This window comes from Equus asinus, chromosome 26 (genome assembly GCF_041296235.1).
Source record: "Equus asinus isolate D_3611 breed Donkey chromosome 26, EquAss-T2T_v2, whole genome shotgun sequence".
NCBI lineage: Eukaryota > Metazoa > Chordata > Mammalia > Perissodactyla > Equidae > Equus > Equus asinus.
The window spans coordinates 19,054,276-19,071,214 of NC_091815.1; positions in this window are offsets into that span (position 1 = coordinate 19,054,276).

Here is a 16,939-nt window from a genome sequence, read left to right on the forward strand (position 1 = left end):
GCCAGAGTAGTGACCAGCTCTCTGGGCAAGCTGCCATTTGGGGCTGTCACTGGGGTCAGTGGGGCACTGCATGTGGGTCGTAGTGGGTGTGTGTGGCATTTCCGGGTGGGGGGTGATGTCATCCCTGGCTTTCTCAAGCAGGTAAGCAGGGCGCTGGCCCAAAGCTGTCCTCTGCAGACCCCCTGACCCTGGCCTTGATCCCTGCCTCCATTCACCTGACAAAATCAGCTCAAAGCAATCAGGATTCACCCCCTCCCCCACCTCCAGTGAACCAGCTCTGGGGGAGGGGGAGGAGAAGCTGTGGAGGAAACGTCTCCAAAAACATACATTTTCACACACACAAATGGTTCTGAACTGGTCAAAAGCCAGGGTGGTTCTGAGAAGTCTCGGGGAAAGTGTTTGTAGAGTTTTAAATGTGGGTGTAACTGTGGCACTTTGGGAGTCTTTTTGCAATGGGAAGTGCTCCCTGACTGTTTCTGGGGGGTCTGTCTGTCTGCCTGCTTTTGGGTCTCATCTCTCTGTCACCCCGTGTCTGCCAGGTTCTCTCCCATGAGATTGCTCTCAATCCATCCCCACTTGCTCGGAGAGATGCTGCCAGACCCTGAGGAGGAGATGCTGCTGGTCCCCAAGAGGGACACGCTGGGGATCCCAAAGAGGACATGCTGCTGGATCCCAGCCAGGCTCACACTGGTGTGAGCTGCGCTCCATCTCTCTTTCTGCCTCCATCATGGGCTCTGGAAACTTAGCAAGGTGGAACAAGGAGTTGAGGCTGTGTCTTGCCTGCCTGGGTCCACATGCATCCAGGAACCCTGAGGAGGGTGAGGCCTCCCCTCGGGTCCCAGCTGGAGTGGCCTGGGCCATCTGAGAGAAGGAACCCAGAGGGGTGGGAGGAGGCTGTGGTCAGGGTCTGAGGGACGAAGGTTGGAAGGCAAATGCCGGGAGGCTCGGAGAGGCTGACCTGCACTCAGTGTGAGAAGAGGCAGGGAGGGGCCTAGATAATGATACCCCAGGAGCAGCTGCCCCTGGGCTGCGGTGTCACGAAGACAGAAGTCACAATGCAGAAACAGTGTCTCACGGGTGCATTTGGCAAAGCCTGAGGAAGTGTCACCGGTCATCTGCTCAGCAAGCGGGACACCTGAAAGCCCAGCTGGGGCAGCCTGCAGGGCGCCTTCACCCACTGCTGCTGCTGCTCAGAGACAATCAGGATTGCCCTGGGACCATCTCCCACTGTGTGAGCACGTGCGTGTGTGTGTGTGTGTGTGTGTGTGTGTGTGTGATGGAGGGTAGGAAAAGACATCTTTATTGGTGCCATCTCTCAGAAACAACCAGACTTGAGTTGGGCAGATGTACACACACAACACATCCATCAAAGAGGGGCTTTCCTTCTGGGTGGTGACAGCAGGAGACACGGGGTCCAGGCAATGACCATGATCACCACTTTATGGCCCCCCACATGACCTCCAGAGGCCCAGCCTTAAGGCATCACCCTGAATCCACTGAAATGGTGCTGCACCCAGCTCCAGCCCCCAACCCCAGCCTCAAGCTTCATGTAGCCCTAGGGCTTGGGGACAGGGGATTTAACGGCCAACAGAGGAAAGTGTGTGTGTGTGTGTGTGGGTGGGGGTGGGGGTGAACATGTGAGCCTACATGTGTGCATGTGTGCGTAAGCCATGTGGTAGGTGTCTGTCGTATGGGCATCTGTGTCTGGGGTGAGGGGAGTGTGTACACATGTGTGAGCCTGTGTTCGTGTTGGGGGACCCTCTCGTGCTGTTCCCTCCTCTGCCCATCCCTGCCTCATTTCATCTGCTCACCACTTTGTAGGTATAATCTGGAGGGGGCTGTCTGGGTCAGGGACCCAAGAAGGGGCCACAGACTCTTCACAGGGGTCAAGCAGGCCCATCAAGTAGGGAAATAACTGCCAACCCCTCAGCTTGGTCCTCCTAATGGGGGCCTCCCTGGGACACCCCCCAGGGAAGTGCCTGCCAGGCCTTTGCCCTCGGGGTGGCTGAGACCTCCCCAGATGGGAGGCTTGCTTTCTGAGTGGAGAAGAGAATAGATGTCCCCCAAACCCAGGGTCCCCACTGGGGCCTGTGAGCCCCAGAAGCCCTGGAATGCCCTGGGGAGATGAGATGTGAGGCCCAGCCAGGCGGTCAGGTGTGAGATCCAGGCATCCCCGGCCCTCCTTCTCCCCACTGTCCCCACAGGCCTGGCTGCCCACCCAGGGGCCCAGGACAGAGGCGGGCAGGCAGTGAGTGGAGGCATGGCCCTCCAGCACCCCCACCTCCCCTCCAGGGCAGCGCCTATCTGCCAACTTCATCCTCATGGTTAGCCCCCTTTGGTGGGGTCAGAAGCCCCGGAAGAGCCCCAAGGCTGGGAGGAGGTCTGCCCACAGTCCCCCCTCTCCTCTTAGCCCTTTCCTCTCTGGGGCGCACCCGCGGCTAATCAAGGGCATTGCCTCCTGGCATCTCCCCCCAGCCCACCAAGTGCAACGGGACCTGGAGCTGGGCACAGGGGCCTTAGGAATGGACAGGTGGTCTCCAGGAGCTGGGGGCGACAGTGCGGTGCTGAGCAGGGCTGAAATAATGCTGCCCCATCTCTGAGGACCCCATGCTGATGGGTACAATGACCCTGGATGAGGAATAAACAGGTGCCCTTGGGGAGCGCCAGGGAGCTGCCCCTGGCGTGGAGAGAGGACAGAGTGTCTTAGTCCTGGCTGCTCTAGCTGGAGGGATCCAGTCCACTAGCCCAGGCTCAGGGGAAGGGCTGAGGGAGCCCTGGGCTCTGGTCCCTTGGGCTGGCCTGGCCTGGCCTGGCACGGCCCCACGGGGAGGGCTGCACTGCTCCCTGACTCTTCACACTGCCCAGAAGGGCCCTTTGCCCAAGAGTATCAGCTGTGTGACTGCAGCAGAGGGTGGCCAGAGGTCTGGCCAGGCTGGGGCCACCTGAGAACTGAGGCTCTTGCCCCCTCCCCCACCCCTGGGCCGGCCTCCGGAAGGGAGGGCTGGAGAGAGTAGGCTGGAGGGCTGCTCCAAGAGCGCTTGAAACCTAGAGCAAGGGTCAGGCTCAGGGGTCAGAAGTGAGTCATTCCAAACCAGGAGGCCTAGGATATCCCAGGCTGAATCAAGCGCTCCTGATGGCCGTTGCGGCGCTGGCCATTCCCGTGCGCAGCCTGATAGACCTCTCCCAGCCTGCTGACCATGCGTGCCACGCCCGACTTTATAGGTGAGACGACTGAGGCCCAGAGAGGGTGGCGCAGAGCTGCACAGCAACAGGACCGGGAGCTGGGATACACCTCAGGCAATCCAACTGGGCCCCCTCACTTTTGGGCCTCCCCTCCCCTCCCCTCCCCTCTCCTCCCCTCGGCGTCAGTGCGGTCCCCCGCAGGGCGCTGGGGGCGGGCGCAGGTCTCCGCGGGCAGAGACAGCACTCGGCCACCAGGGGGGGCTAAGTCCTCGCTCCTGAGCAGCGGCCTGGGCTTCCCCGGCCGGCCCACGAGGTGGCAGCCGCCCCCCGACTGTGCAGCTCCAGGCCAGGCGGAGCATCCCCAGCCTCCCACCCCAGTCGGCTGTGCTCTGCTCTCTCCTTCCCAGCCATGGGGTCACCGAGGCCCCGCCTTTCCAGCTCTGTCTCGGGGCAGACCCTGGAGGTCCCTCTCAACCCACCAGCTCCAGAGGACCCACCTTCCCTAACAGCAAGCCCCCCGAACATCGCCAGCGCCCCTCAGCCCTCACATGGGCCTAATGGGGCCGTAAGGTCCCAAGAACCCCTCACAAGCACACACTGGTCGGCAGGCAGGACACAGAGCACGGAAGGGCCAAGGTCACCAGGGATGTGTGGGGAGCTGCCACCTCCCCTGCTGGCTTCGCTCCCCTCTTTGGCAAGCTCAGACTTGGGGTACATTCTGATCCACCTTACGGCCTTGTACATCGCTCCTGCTGTCTCACTCCCTTGACAAACTCCAACCCTGTGACCCCCCCCAGCTGGCCCCTCGGCTGCAGGAGGAAGGGCCCCTGAGCTCTCCTCGCACTTGGGATCACAAACCTCACAGGGGCACCATGAACCTGCCGGCGTTGTCCTCCTCTCTCCATGAGGATGACATCAGACCTTCTGTGACTTCAACCACAACACGCACACACACCACACACACTCACACAGGCAGACATGCCCCCACACACAGATGCATAGACACACACACACCCATCCTCGCAAATACCCACGCAGGCACAGAGACACAGGTGCACATGGCCGTGCAGACACACACACACACACACCTGTGACACACACACAAGGTGCACATGGACACAGGTAGATACACGTCTACACACACACTCAGACACACGCAGAACCGTGCGCAGCTCATGGAGTGCCCCTTACAGCAGAGAAATACAAGGGAAGGATCAGAAAGCCCCTCGCTGTTGTGGGTCACATTTATGCTCCTTCTGCAGTGACCCTCTGCCCTTTCCAGGGGTCACCCCCTCCACTCACTCTTGGATCCCCAGCCCGTTGTCTCTTCCTCAGAGACATCACTCATGCACTGCCCCCCCTCTCCTGGGTCCTCAGGCTTCCCCATTGAGCCCCATCTTCACAAACGAAAGCGCCCCAGCCCCTCAGGCGCTCCAGCTCTTGCCCCATTTCTGTGCCTGCCTTCCAGCAAAAACATATCCTGCTGGCCCCCGCCCCCGCAGGCCTTTGACCGGTGAATCTGCCGTGGTCTGCCTGCTAGTCCCGCCACCCACGGAAACGGCTCGAATCAGCGTCCTCAACTATCCCCAGATATGAATTCCAGACACTCCCTCATCCAGGTCCCCCAGGACGAGCTCCGTCAGTGTCACCCCGCTGTGCCGCTGGACCACCTCGTTCACACCTGCAGCCCTGACTCGGGATCCCCTCGGCCAGCAGCCTCGCCCACGCCTGCGCCGGTGTGTCTGACGGTACCTCCACTTCTCACGTCCCACAGAGCCTCAAGTTTCCCTGCCTCAGGCCTTCCTCCGCAGGCTTCCGTCTCAGCCCTCCTTCCCTGGGTCCCACCTGGACTGCTCCCTTTCCCACATGTCATTCTCTCTGCCCCCAACATGTACCCTGAATCTGGGTACTTTTCTCCCTCTCCGGTGCCTTCCTCTTAACCCAAGCCACTGTCATCTCCACCTAGGCTCCTGGAGCAATAGTAAATAATTACGATATTTATTGGTTTACCAGGGACTCTTCTAAGCATTTCATCTATATCAGACTGTTTAATCCTCACCACAACCCTGTGAGCTGGACACTGTCTTTGCTTACAGATAGGGAAACTGAGACACAGAGAGGTTAAGCGATTTGCGCAAGCTCACACAGCTATTAGGAGGATGTTCCAGGATTCAAACCCTGGCAGTTTGGCCCTGGTGACCCACAGAGTGCTGTCTGGCTTCTCATGCAGGGCAGAGAAGGTCAGAGCTGGGCTCCTCCCAGGCACCTGTGGTGGAAGGAGGAAAGGAGAAAGAGACACGGTGGCCCAAGGGATCTAGGAAGCAAAGTGGGAGTTGGGAATCTGTGACCTTGGACTTGGTGTGGTTTCCTATGGTGACAAGGACAGAAGTGGCAGAGGAGGTGGGGAATGTATGGCCAAGATGGGCAGAGGGAAAGATCACTGGACAGAGAGGACCTCAGTTCCAGATCTTGTAGATAAGCCCTGTTCCACAGACCTACCCTCTTCAGCCTCCTCTTGGGTCCAAAGACACCTTCATCCTACGCTCTGTCTGCACCCAGTCCCATCAGATCATGCTTGTCGCCTGCCTGCTCACCTGCTTGTCCCCTGGGACAGCCTGAGTCTGCCACCTGTGGCTGTGTGCGTGTGCTCCGTGACAGTGCCTGCCCAAGTGCCTGGGGAGGCGCTGGTTGCCTGGGCTTCATCTTAGGCCTCTCCCGGGGTGCAGAGCCTGGAAGCAGGGTTGGGGGAGCCCCAGGGCTGCTGACGCCTGGAACCTGTTCCTGGAGAGACCCAGGAGCTCGGAGGGCGGTTCCCACAGACCCAGGGAAGGGAGGCCGCCAGGTAGGCTGGGACAGGAGGGAACGCTCCATCCTTACTCTCCAAGCCGATGTGCTGAATTTTACTTTTCCTTTTATTTATTTCTTCTTCTTAAATCCTGTTTCTCTCCCTGAGGCATCTAATCTATTATTTAACATTGGATTGTGCTATTGAAACTCCCAGGCAAATTGAAAATTATTTGTGTTTGAAGTTTCAGGCATGAAGCTGAGGCCGCCGTTTCTGGGAGATCCTGGGAACCCGGGTGAAGAACCCGCAGCCTGCTCCTTAAGAGGGCTGGGCAGAGCAGGGCTGGGGGTCCACAGGCCCAGCTCACCTGGCCCGGCTTCTCCCAGGCCTCGCACCCCCGGAGCCCACAGCTCGGGGGTCATTAATCTCCACGCGGCATTTCACTTGGAAAACGCAGTCAACACCTCCCACTGGCCAAAGTCCTTGCAGGCTGAGCAGGTGCAATCAGTCACCGGCCTGGCGCCCACCCTGGGGAAAGGCCTCGGTCACAGGAGAATTAATGATATCGGGACAAGGGCTCACCATCATTTTTCAGGGGTCGGGCTCTCTGTGGAATTGCAGCCAGGGTTGCCGGCCTATTGCGGTCCCTGAGGAGTGAACCCAGGTGGATAGGGACCAAGGGGCGGGGCTCAGGGTGGGGCTGAGGGGCCCTGGCCTGCAGAACGCAGGGATGGGCCTTCTGGACCCCAAGTGGGTACCACAGCGCTGAGAGGGCGTGTGACGACGCCACAGGGCTGGCTCCGAGGAGGCAACTCGGGAGCCCCCTTGTGGTGGAGTGGGTTTGAGCCCAGGGCGGTGTGCACAGACCTGGGTGTGAACCCCTGCAGCACACATGTGCAGGGGGGTGGAGGGGCAGACACAAGGCCAAGTAGAACCTTGTAGGCCGTGACAAGCAGATTGGATTCTGTGCTGAAAACAATGAGGCGCCGCTGAAGGGCTTTGAGAAAGGGGGTAACATGATCATGTTTCCACATCAAAAGAGAGCAGTAACGCGGCAGGGAGGCCATTGGCCTGCTCCCACTCCGCATTTTCTGCGTGGTCGCATGAATCAGGTGCCGTGTTAGGCTCTTTGAACACTTGTTGATGGCACACGTGAGCTCCCTGCCCAAGCCAGGGCCTGGCATCCGGGACCACAGGGAGGCAGGGGATTCCCCACATGGCCCTCAGCCACCCAGACTGGTCACAAGAGCGTCTGCTGTCCCTTCAGGAACCCTGGGAGGGGCAGGGTCTCAAAAGATGCTCCTGGACCAGCCTGCTGCCAGCCCCTGCCCTGGCAGCTGCTCGGACTCTGACATTGCTCCCCCTCAGCCCCTCAGCCCGGCACCCTGGGCCTTTTGTGCAGTGACAACCCCCTTCGCCACCCTGCTGTGTCCACCAACATCTCAGGCCCTGCACACAGTGTCGGGCACCAGGACTGAGTTGTGAGATGCACTTACCTATGTCACCTCCCTTCCTCCCACCTGTGCCCCAGAGCCAGGTCCACATACCCAGCCCAGACCATGGCAAGGGCCCAAAGGGCCCGTGTTGACAAGCTCATATTTAGCGTAAATACAACTTTGCACCCTACAGAGGATGCATCGTCTTTTCAGAGGCCCCTGGAATATATATAAAGGTTTGTCACAGATCACACACACACAAGCACACACACACACATCTCAGGTCCCAAGGAAGGAATGTGAAACCCACGTATTTAGACAACAATGACAAGACTTGGAACAGCTGGAGCCTTTTGGTACAAGTGTAAGAAACCCATCAGCACCAACCTCAGGTAAGGACCTTGTAAATCCGGTAAGATGGGGACACACAGCTGGAATGCAGGAGCCCAGGGCCCTGAGTCCCACTTCTCTCTGTCAGGCTCATCTCTGCCTCCTCTGCAGGCTGTTTCATGCTTCTCTGTCCCACTGAGGACCCACTTTCCCTGCTCTTTCTGGCAGAAATGCAGGCAAGGGGCTCACTGTGGGCCCTGCTCCCCAGGGAGGAACTGGTCCCTTTGTTCTCAGGCCCAGTCCCAGGGAAACTGGTGGGCCCAGCAGTTCCCTCTCTAGAAATCTGTCCTGCAGGGACTCCAGGCAGGGAGACAAGCATGTTCGTGGAAATGGTTCACTGCAGCAGGATGTGAACTCTCCATGGCTGGAAGCAGCCTAAATACCCATCAGCAGGGAAATGGATAGACAAAGCGACCCACTCATGCCACCAAATATGATGCACCCACTGAATTAAGAAAGCAGTAGTTCCTTTCATTCATTTACTCAACAAATACCTTCCGAGCACCTCTCGTGTGAGACCCACTGTGCTCAGTGAAGAGGACACAACAGTGATCAACAGCAAAGCCCATCCCTGCCTTGCAGAGTTTCCTCTACCTGGGGAGTCAGACTCTAATGAAGTAACAACTGCAGATGCAGCATCATGACCTTCAAAGGGCTTCACTGGAGACGACCTTGACAGGGAAGTCAGGGAAGGCTTCCCAGAAGAAGTGGTGATGGAGCCAAGATCACGACAAGTGGGAGAGGAAGGGAAGAGCATGTGCAAATGTCCTGGGGTGAAAGATTGTGTGGCTAGGCAAGGGACGGAAGAAAGTTGCTGGGGTTGGAGCAGAGGGGCTGTGGTGGATGCCATGATGCACCACCCAGATCCCCTTCAGGAACGACAGATTTCCAGTCACTGGGGTGCTGCCGGCAGACAGCCCTCCACTGCCAGTACTCTTAAAGGATTGTCTGTACTAAAGACAGCGGCTCTCCCAAGGTCACACCACACCCACTGACTATCCACATGGAAGTAGAAAGGCCCAGTGTCCTCACTCAACAATTCCGAAGGGTCATTCAGCTTCAAATCTCCACACGCATTGACAGAACAATGGCCCCCCCAGAGAAGTCTGTGTCCTAATGCCCAGAATTTGTGAATATGTTAGTTTACATGTCAAAAGAGATTTTTCCACTGTGATTAAGGATCAGGAGATGGGGAGATTATCCTGGATTATCCAGGTGGGCACAGTGTAATCACAAGGGTCCTTATACAAGGGAAGCAGAAGCGTCAGAGTCAGAGAGGAGACGGGACAATGGAAGCAGAGGTTAGAGCGATGGAGGAAAGGAGCCACCAACCAAGGAATGCAAGAAGCCTCTGGAAACTGGAAAAGCTAAGGAAATCCGTTCTGGAGCCGCCAGAAGGAACACAGCCCTGCTGACCCGTTTGAGACTCTGAACTCCAGAACTGTCAGACAATAAATTTGTGTTGTTTTAAGCCACTAAGTTCGTGGCTATGTGTTATAGCAGCCACAGGAAACTAACACAGCATCAGAGCCAAACGTCCCCTCCACCTAACCCTGCTTCCTTCCCCTCACTCCACAAGTGTGGGTCCTGGGGGCCCTCCCTAATGACCTCTTGCACGCTAACGAGTTCCACTTCCCAGGGAAGCAGTGGGTGATGAGCAGGCAGACAAAGATGCTGGGGTGGGATTTTGGAGTAGATGCGCCCATCTCGCCTTCCTGGCCAGAGTGGTGGATGGGATGCAGGCAGCCTCTGCCACAAGGAGACCATGCAGTCATTAAAACTTTCACCACTGTGAACTGGGATGGTTTACCATGGAGGGAAACGCCACACTGAGGGTAGGGTGTTCAGGTCCTTGAGAAATATCAGGGGAAAGCGAAATCAGTGGCATTAGGCTAAACTTGACTAGTACTTTGAGGACAGATCACAACAGGCGGAGAGCAGTTGAGAGCTAAGTGTGAAAGGCAGAGGGCCTGGTAACAACACATAAGGAGGGGCTGAGTCCTGTCGCCGGAGTGCAGAGAGAGCTGAGGCCCTCAGAGGAGCCAGGTTCCGAGGAAGGTTAAACAACCTGAGCGGGTCTGCCATGCCAAGGTCGTGCTCTGGTTGTGAAAGGGAGGCACCCTGACATTTCAGGTGAGATATCTGACTCGATGCACCCCCAAATCTTAAATCCCAAGGTTGCCTTAAACCCGCTGAGCCTGCAGAAAGTGGTCCATTCTTCTCTATGAAGGGCTGATGCTCCCCCAATCCTTGAAGAAATGCAGAGGTCTCTGCTCTGTGAGTTGGGGTCTAGCCCCTCCAGGATCTGCCCTCACCTCCCCTTCTGGCCACTAGACTTGTAATTAGGGATTGAGTCACACCATAACTGGGCCAGAGGAGGGCTGGGCTTGATAAGGAAGGAAAGGAACTATAGCCCAAATGAGCTACAGTCCATCCCTATAGCCCACAGGTGCAGGCAGGATCTGCGAGAGCACAGGCGGGCCTGGATTCTGAAGGTGCTTGGTTCAAGGTCAGGCGGTGGGTTGGGGAGGCAGGGTTAGCTACATGAGGTTGAAAGAGATTTGTAAGTTTATCTATGAGAGCACTTTCCTGGGATACAGGATTCAATATCCTAGCAAGGACTACAGGAGATGGTGCAAAAATGTTGTTAGGATGAGTCTTAGCAGCATAGAAACGGTAATGGCCCATACTTTTAGAAATGCCAGATTTTTTGTGTTAGATGGTGGAAAAGCGTATTAAAGGTCTCTGTGAAGCGGGCAGCTGGAGCGAATGTTCTAGGTAAGGCCAGGAAAAGATGGTAGAGGACTGTGTTCTTTGGGAGGGCCCAGTGGATACACCACTGACAAAAGCTTCAGGGAATATCTTGGTGAGGGGAGCGCCAGCCTCATTAACAGGGCAGGTGATGGCTCGCCTCTCTAGGCCAAGGCTGCGGGTAGGAAAGGCTCTCATGGCACAGGGACGCTAAGAGCAATAATGGCAAGAGACCCCCCAAACCATAGAGGGCTAGTGATATTTAACCGTCAGAAGCAAGGTGAATACAATTACTGTAATGATTGGTCAGGTCGGAGTGGCAGCCAAGGTGGCCTGGCCTGCAGAGTCAAGGAGCCGGTCAATAGAACAAGGTGTTCCCTGGGGGCAGAGTAGATGGGTAGCCAACAGATGTACTAGTCAATCTGTACAATCAAAGAAATCAAGGATGGATAATCAGGAGCCCCAGGGCAATCCTCACAATGGTTCCTTGCCTGGTTTCCTGACTTGAGCCAGTTTTCAGACCAGGAATCCAGTGACTGAAGGAGAAGTCAAGCCCCAAGGATGAGGCTGTGACACCAGAGCAGGAATATCTAGTAAACACACCCCTGTCCTTCTCCAAAAGGTCCAGTGGGGAAAGAGGTACCCAAACCAGTCTAGGACCATTGATATTGATGCGTCGAGATCTGACGTCTCACGGCGGCCCTCCATCAGCGTGGGGCGGATGGGGCCGGGTAATTAGTGGAATGCTGGCCTGGGTCTGGCTTACAGTGGATCCAGTGGAGATTCACCCAGTGGTCATTTTCCCACACCCCAAATGAGTCATTAGAATAGACATACTTAGTTGTTGTCACAACTCCCATATTGAGTCGTTCGCCCATAGGGAAGAGATTTTGCAGTCCTCCAGGCAAAGAAGAAGCCTCTGAAAGTGCCCTCTGCCCCTTCCAAGAAAGTAAATAAAAAACGATATTGCGGGGCTAGCCCCATTGGCTTAGTGGTGAAGTTTGGCGTGCTCTGCTTCAGCAGCCCAAGTTCGCAGGGTCGGATCCCAGATGCAGACCTACACCACTCATCAGCCACACTGTGGCAGTGACCTATGTATAAAGCAGAGGAAGATTGGCATGGATGTTAGCTCATAGCTAATCTTCCTCAAGGAGAAAAAGAGGTGAATGTCAGCTCAGGGCAAATCTTCCTCACCAAAAAAACCACAAAAACAAAAAACCCAATATCGCATCCCAGGTGGAGAGGGGGTTGGCAGATATTGGAGTTACCGTTTAACATTTAAAGGAGCCAAGGGTAGTGGTCCTCATTATAGTACTGTTGAATTGACCAGTTTGGCCCCTGCAAAACAAGACAGATCTTGGAGGATGACCGTGGATGACTGCAAACTCAGCCAAATAGTAGCCAGATTATAGCTTCTATGCCAAATGTGGCACCCTTGCTAGTGCAAATTATGATGACCTCAGCACATGGTATTTGGCCATTGATCTGGCAAATGCATTACTTTCCATGCCTATCAGAAAAGAGGATCCAGAACGGTTTGCATTCAGTTGCTATGGATAACAGTATACATTTACAGTCTTGCCCCAGAAATATGTTAACCTTCCAGCCTTCTATCCAATTATGGGCCCAAAAGGTCTGATTGACTGAACATCCTGTAGAATTTCACATCTGTCTGCCACATCAATAACCTCACGCTAGTCAGAATGAGTGAGCAAGAAGTGGCTAGTACATTGTGGGCCTCGGTAGGACCCATGCTCTCGAGGGCGGGAGGACAAGCCCAGTGAAGTTTCAGGGGCCACTCAGACCAGCAAAAATTTTAGGAGCTGCAGTGGTCTGGGGTGTGTCAGGACAACCAAAGGAAAGGACAAATAATGGCATCTTGCCCCTCCCACCTCAAAGGAGGAAGCACACGTGTGGTAGGTCCCTTTGGTTCTGAAGGCATGGTCCATATGTAGGGATACTCCAAACCACATATGAGGAGGCATGAAAAGCTGCCAGCCTTGAGTCAGTCCAGAGCAGGAAAGGGATTTGCAGCAGGTCCAAGCTGTTGTGCAAGAGGTGCTGACTTGGGCTGTATGACCCAGAAGGCCCTATGGCATTGGAGGCACCAGTATTGGGAAAAGACACCATGTAGAGTTTTTGGCAAGCCCCAAAGAGAGAATTACAATACAGACTCTTAAAGTTCTATCACTAGGCCATGCCATGTGGAAAATTAGAAATCTTTTGACAGGCACTTCCTGGCATGCTGTGGGCCCTGGTATAGATGAGTACCTCACCGTGACCATGGGACCCCTAATGAAAATGGAACCATGATTGCCTCTCTTAGTCCATTCAGGTTGCTATAACAAAATACCATAAACTTAGTAGTTTATAAGCAAAAAATCTTTATCTCTCACAGTTCTGGAGGCTGTGAAGTCCAGTCCAGGATCATGGCACCAGCACGGCTGAGGGAGGGCCCTCTTTCTGGTTCATAGCGGTGCCTTCTTGCTGTGTCCACACATGGTGGAAGGGTCTGGGGATCTCATATCACTTACTTACTGTAAGGCATTAATCCCTTTTGGGAGGGATCTACACTTAAGACTTAAACACCTACTAGTACCATCATCTTTGGGGGTTAGGATCTCAACATATGAATTTGGGGGGACACAAACATTCAGACCATAGCACTGCCTGTAATGAGCTGAGTTCTCTCAGAGCCACCAAGTCAGGTCAAGTGGACCCAGCAGCTTTCATTATCAGACAGAAGTGGTGCATCCAGGACCAGGAGAGAGCAGGATGAGAGGCCACAAGCAAGATGTGTGTGCGGGGAGCCGAGACTCCCTTGTTACCCACCACTGCTGCACTAAGGCCCCTCCTTGACTCATACCTATGGCCACATGGTGGGGAGTATGATCGGCTGATGAAAGAGGGAAACACCACAGTTTGGTTCACAGAAGTGTCAGCTTGGTATGTGGGAGCAAGTAAAAAATGGATGGTGTCTGCACTGCAGCCCCACTCAGGGGTGGCCTGGAGAGATGGCGGTAAAGTGAAGTCCTCCCAATGGGTAGAGCTCTGGGCAGTGCACCTGGTCATCCACTTTGGTGGACAGAGAAGTGGTCTGGGTCCCAGAAGGAGAACAATCAGAAGATAGGGCAAGGCTGTCGGGGCAGTCCTGTGGATGGGACGTGGCACAAAGTATGACGCTCACTGTCTCACATGTCAACACTCATTAGGGTGCACCCATCATGGAAGAGGCACTGAACAACCAAGTCAACAGAAGGACTTGGTCAAGTGACATCAACCAGCTTCTGTCGTTGGCTTCTTCCCAGCTGGTGTGAAGAGCACATGAAAGGCGTAGCCATGGCGGAGGCTGCGAAGAGGTCCAACAGCATGAGCTCTCACTTGCCAAGGCCATCAGCTACTACTGAGTGTCCGGTCCTCCAGCCAGAGAGCCCAACGCTGTCCCAGACACAGTGCCATTCACTGAGGGCACCAACCAGTCACCTAGTGGCAAGGTGACCACACTGGATCCCTTCATCCTAGAAGGGACAGTAATCCACTTTGTCAGGAATAAACATGTATTCAGGGTACAGGTTTGCCTTTCCTGCCCATAGGGCCTGAGCCAGACCACCATCCAAGGACTTACAGAGTATCTGATGCTCCAGCACAGGATCCCATATAACACTGTGTCAGATAAAGAAGAAACTCTAGAGCAAAGGAGGTGAGAGAATGGGTGCATGATGGTAAGATGCACTGGCCGTATCGCTTTCTGTGGCAGCCCAAATCTGACAATCTGGTAAAGCAGTGGAAGGGCCTGTTACAAGCACAGCGAAAGTGCTGGCTCAGATGTGATATTTTGCAAACATGTGGTGCCATTCTCCAGAGCAAAGTGTATACTTTAAATCAACAATAGGTTGATGTGAGTCTACCTATGTGTGGTAAGCAGAATAATGACCCCTTTCCCCAAAGGTGTCCATGTTCTCATTTCAAGAACCTGTGACTGTGTTCCCTCACATGGCAAAAGAGACTTGGCACATGTGATTAAGTTAAGGATTTGAGATGGGGAGATGATCCTGGATTATCTTGGTGGGTCCAACATCCTTGTAAATGAAGGCGAGGGGTAGGAGAGCGTCAGAGTGGTACGGTGGGAGAAAGACTCAAGCAGCTACTGCCGGCTGAGAAGGTGGAAGGGAGCCGTGAGACAAGGAACGCGGCCAGCCTCTAGGAGCTGGAAAGGGCAAGGAAATGGATTGTCCCCTAGAGTCTGGAAGGAATGCCGTCCTGTGTACACCTTGATTTTTAGCCCAGTGAGACCTGTTTCAGACTTCTGACCTCCTGGACTATAAGATAACAAATTTACCCTGTTCTGACTCACCAAGTTCGTGGTGATTTGTTACAGCAGCAATGGGAAACAAATAGACTCTGTCATAAGTCTGGGGACTAAGACGTGCAAGTGAGAGTGTCCTGCTTCCATCAATCCCAGCCACTCACTTGGGGAATTTGTGTTTCCCATTCCTACAACCCTGGGCTCTAAGGGTTTAGAGATCCTGCTTCCTTCTGCTAAGGAACGCAGCAAGAGTTTCGTGGACTAGAAGCTGTGGATGCTGCCCCGGCCCTTCAGGTTCCTCATGCCCAGGGACCAGCAAGCAAGAGTCCCCACCTTGGCAGGGACAATAGACTGTGGCCACATTGACTTTTCTTTCAATGCATTGGGGGCAGGGAAAAATATATCTGGTGCCTGGTTAATCCACTTGGGTGCTTCTTGGTACTCTTTTGCCCAATTTTGACAGTAAATGGACAATTTGACAGTAAATGGACAAGTGTTGGCCAGGGTGTCAGGTCCCTCAGGAATGAGGGTCTGGTTACTCTATCACGTAAGCCACTGAGGCCAGGACAGCCATTAGCTGAGGGTGGGAATTCAGAATAGATGACCCAGGTGAGAGAAGATGAGGATTGGTGTAGCCTCAAGACCAACTGCAGCAGAGGAGGCTGCAGTTAATCCACTAAACTGCCTCTTCCCTCCCCCAGAGAGGCCCACCAGAATCCTGGAGGGGCTGCTCCCTGAGCATATGTGAAGAAGTGGAGCCAGATCGTGCAAGGGATGGACTGTGTTGGGCACTGTGGGGCACGGCCCAGATGCCCCTTCAGTATGAAGAACTTGGCGCCCCAGCTCTGGGAGTGCTGCCTGCAGAAATCCTTCAGCCATCAGCTGCCTGCAGAGAATGCCTCAGGAGAAGAGTGATGCCTGGCCCAAGGTCATGCCACACATCCAAAGACACATCCACTGACCAATATGGTGGCACAGAGGCCCATCACACTGGCCCCAAATGGGGGACAACTCTGCGCTCCCTGTGTGGTGGGCTGAGGTCCATGTTGAGACTGCGTGAGAGCTCAACTTCCTTCTCTGCCCCCTCCTCCCTTGCCCTAAATAAACCTCCTGCCATCACCTCCACCTCACAGCCTGTTTCCCAGGGAGCCCAACCTGCAACGGAGAATGAGGGGTGGACTGGAAGCAGGACTGGGGAAGAGGCAGGCCAGTTCACATGCACCGCGGAGGATGGTATAATAATCTTAGAACACGAGAAGCTTTGGCAAGGTTCAAGCAAACAGTTACAAGATCTTTTGAAAAGGTCCCTCTGGCTGCCAAGGGGAAAATGGACTGCAAGGGTGAGATTGACAGCAGCGAGACAGAAGGGAAGCTACTGCAGACGTCCAGATGAGGTGATGGCAGCTGGCAGGGTGGCGGTGCTGAGGGAGAAACGTGCATGGGTCTGAGGAGTCCTTTGACCCGCCTTGGTCGTGTGCTGGAGATGGGAAATGGAGAAGAGGGTCAGGAAGGAGGAGGTTCCTAGGTGACTGCCAGGTTCCAGCTTGCACAACTGAGTGGCAGGTGAGATGGGGACGCTGGGAGGAGGCCAGGTTTGGAGGAGGCAAGATCCTAAGTCTGAGTCAGGACATGTTGAGTCTGAGGAAGCCCTGAGACCTTCCAAGAGAGGCAGCAAGTGGGCAGTGGGCTCTGCAGGTGGGCAGAGGTGTAAATCTGTGAGTCATTGACACTGCAGAGCTGCATGAGATTATGTGGGAGGAAGTGTGAGGACAGAGGAGAAAGAGGCCTGGGAAGGGTCAGATAGAGGGGGAGGAGCCAGCAAACAAAGCAGACCAGCCATGAGCTGGAAAGAAACAGGGGTGAGTTCTGCTCTGTCATGCTGAGTGCAGCAGCAGGTACAGGTGAGGTTACACTGCAGAAACTAATATCCCTGAAATCTCACAGGCCTGAGAAGACAGAAGTTAATTTCTCCCTCCCTACACAGGCCCAGCGTGTGTCAGCAGGGACTCTGCTCATCGTAGTCACCCGGGAGCCCGGCTGATGGAGGCTCCATCTTGAAACCAGCTCCCACGATTGCCTGGCAGGGAA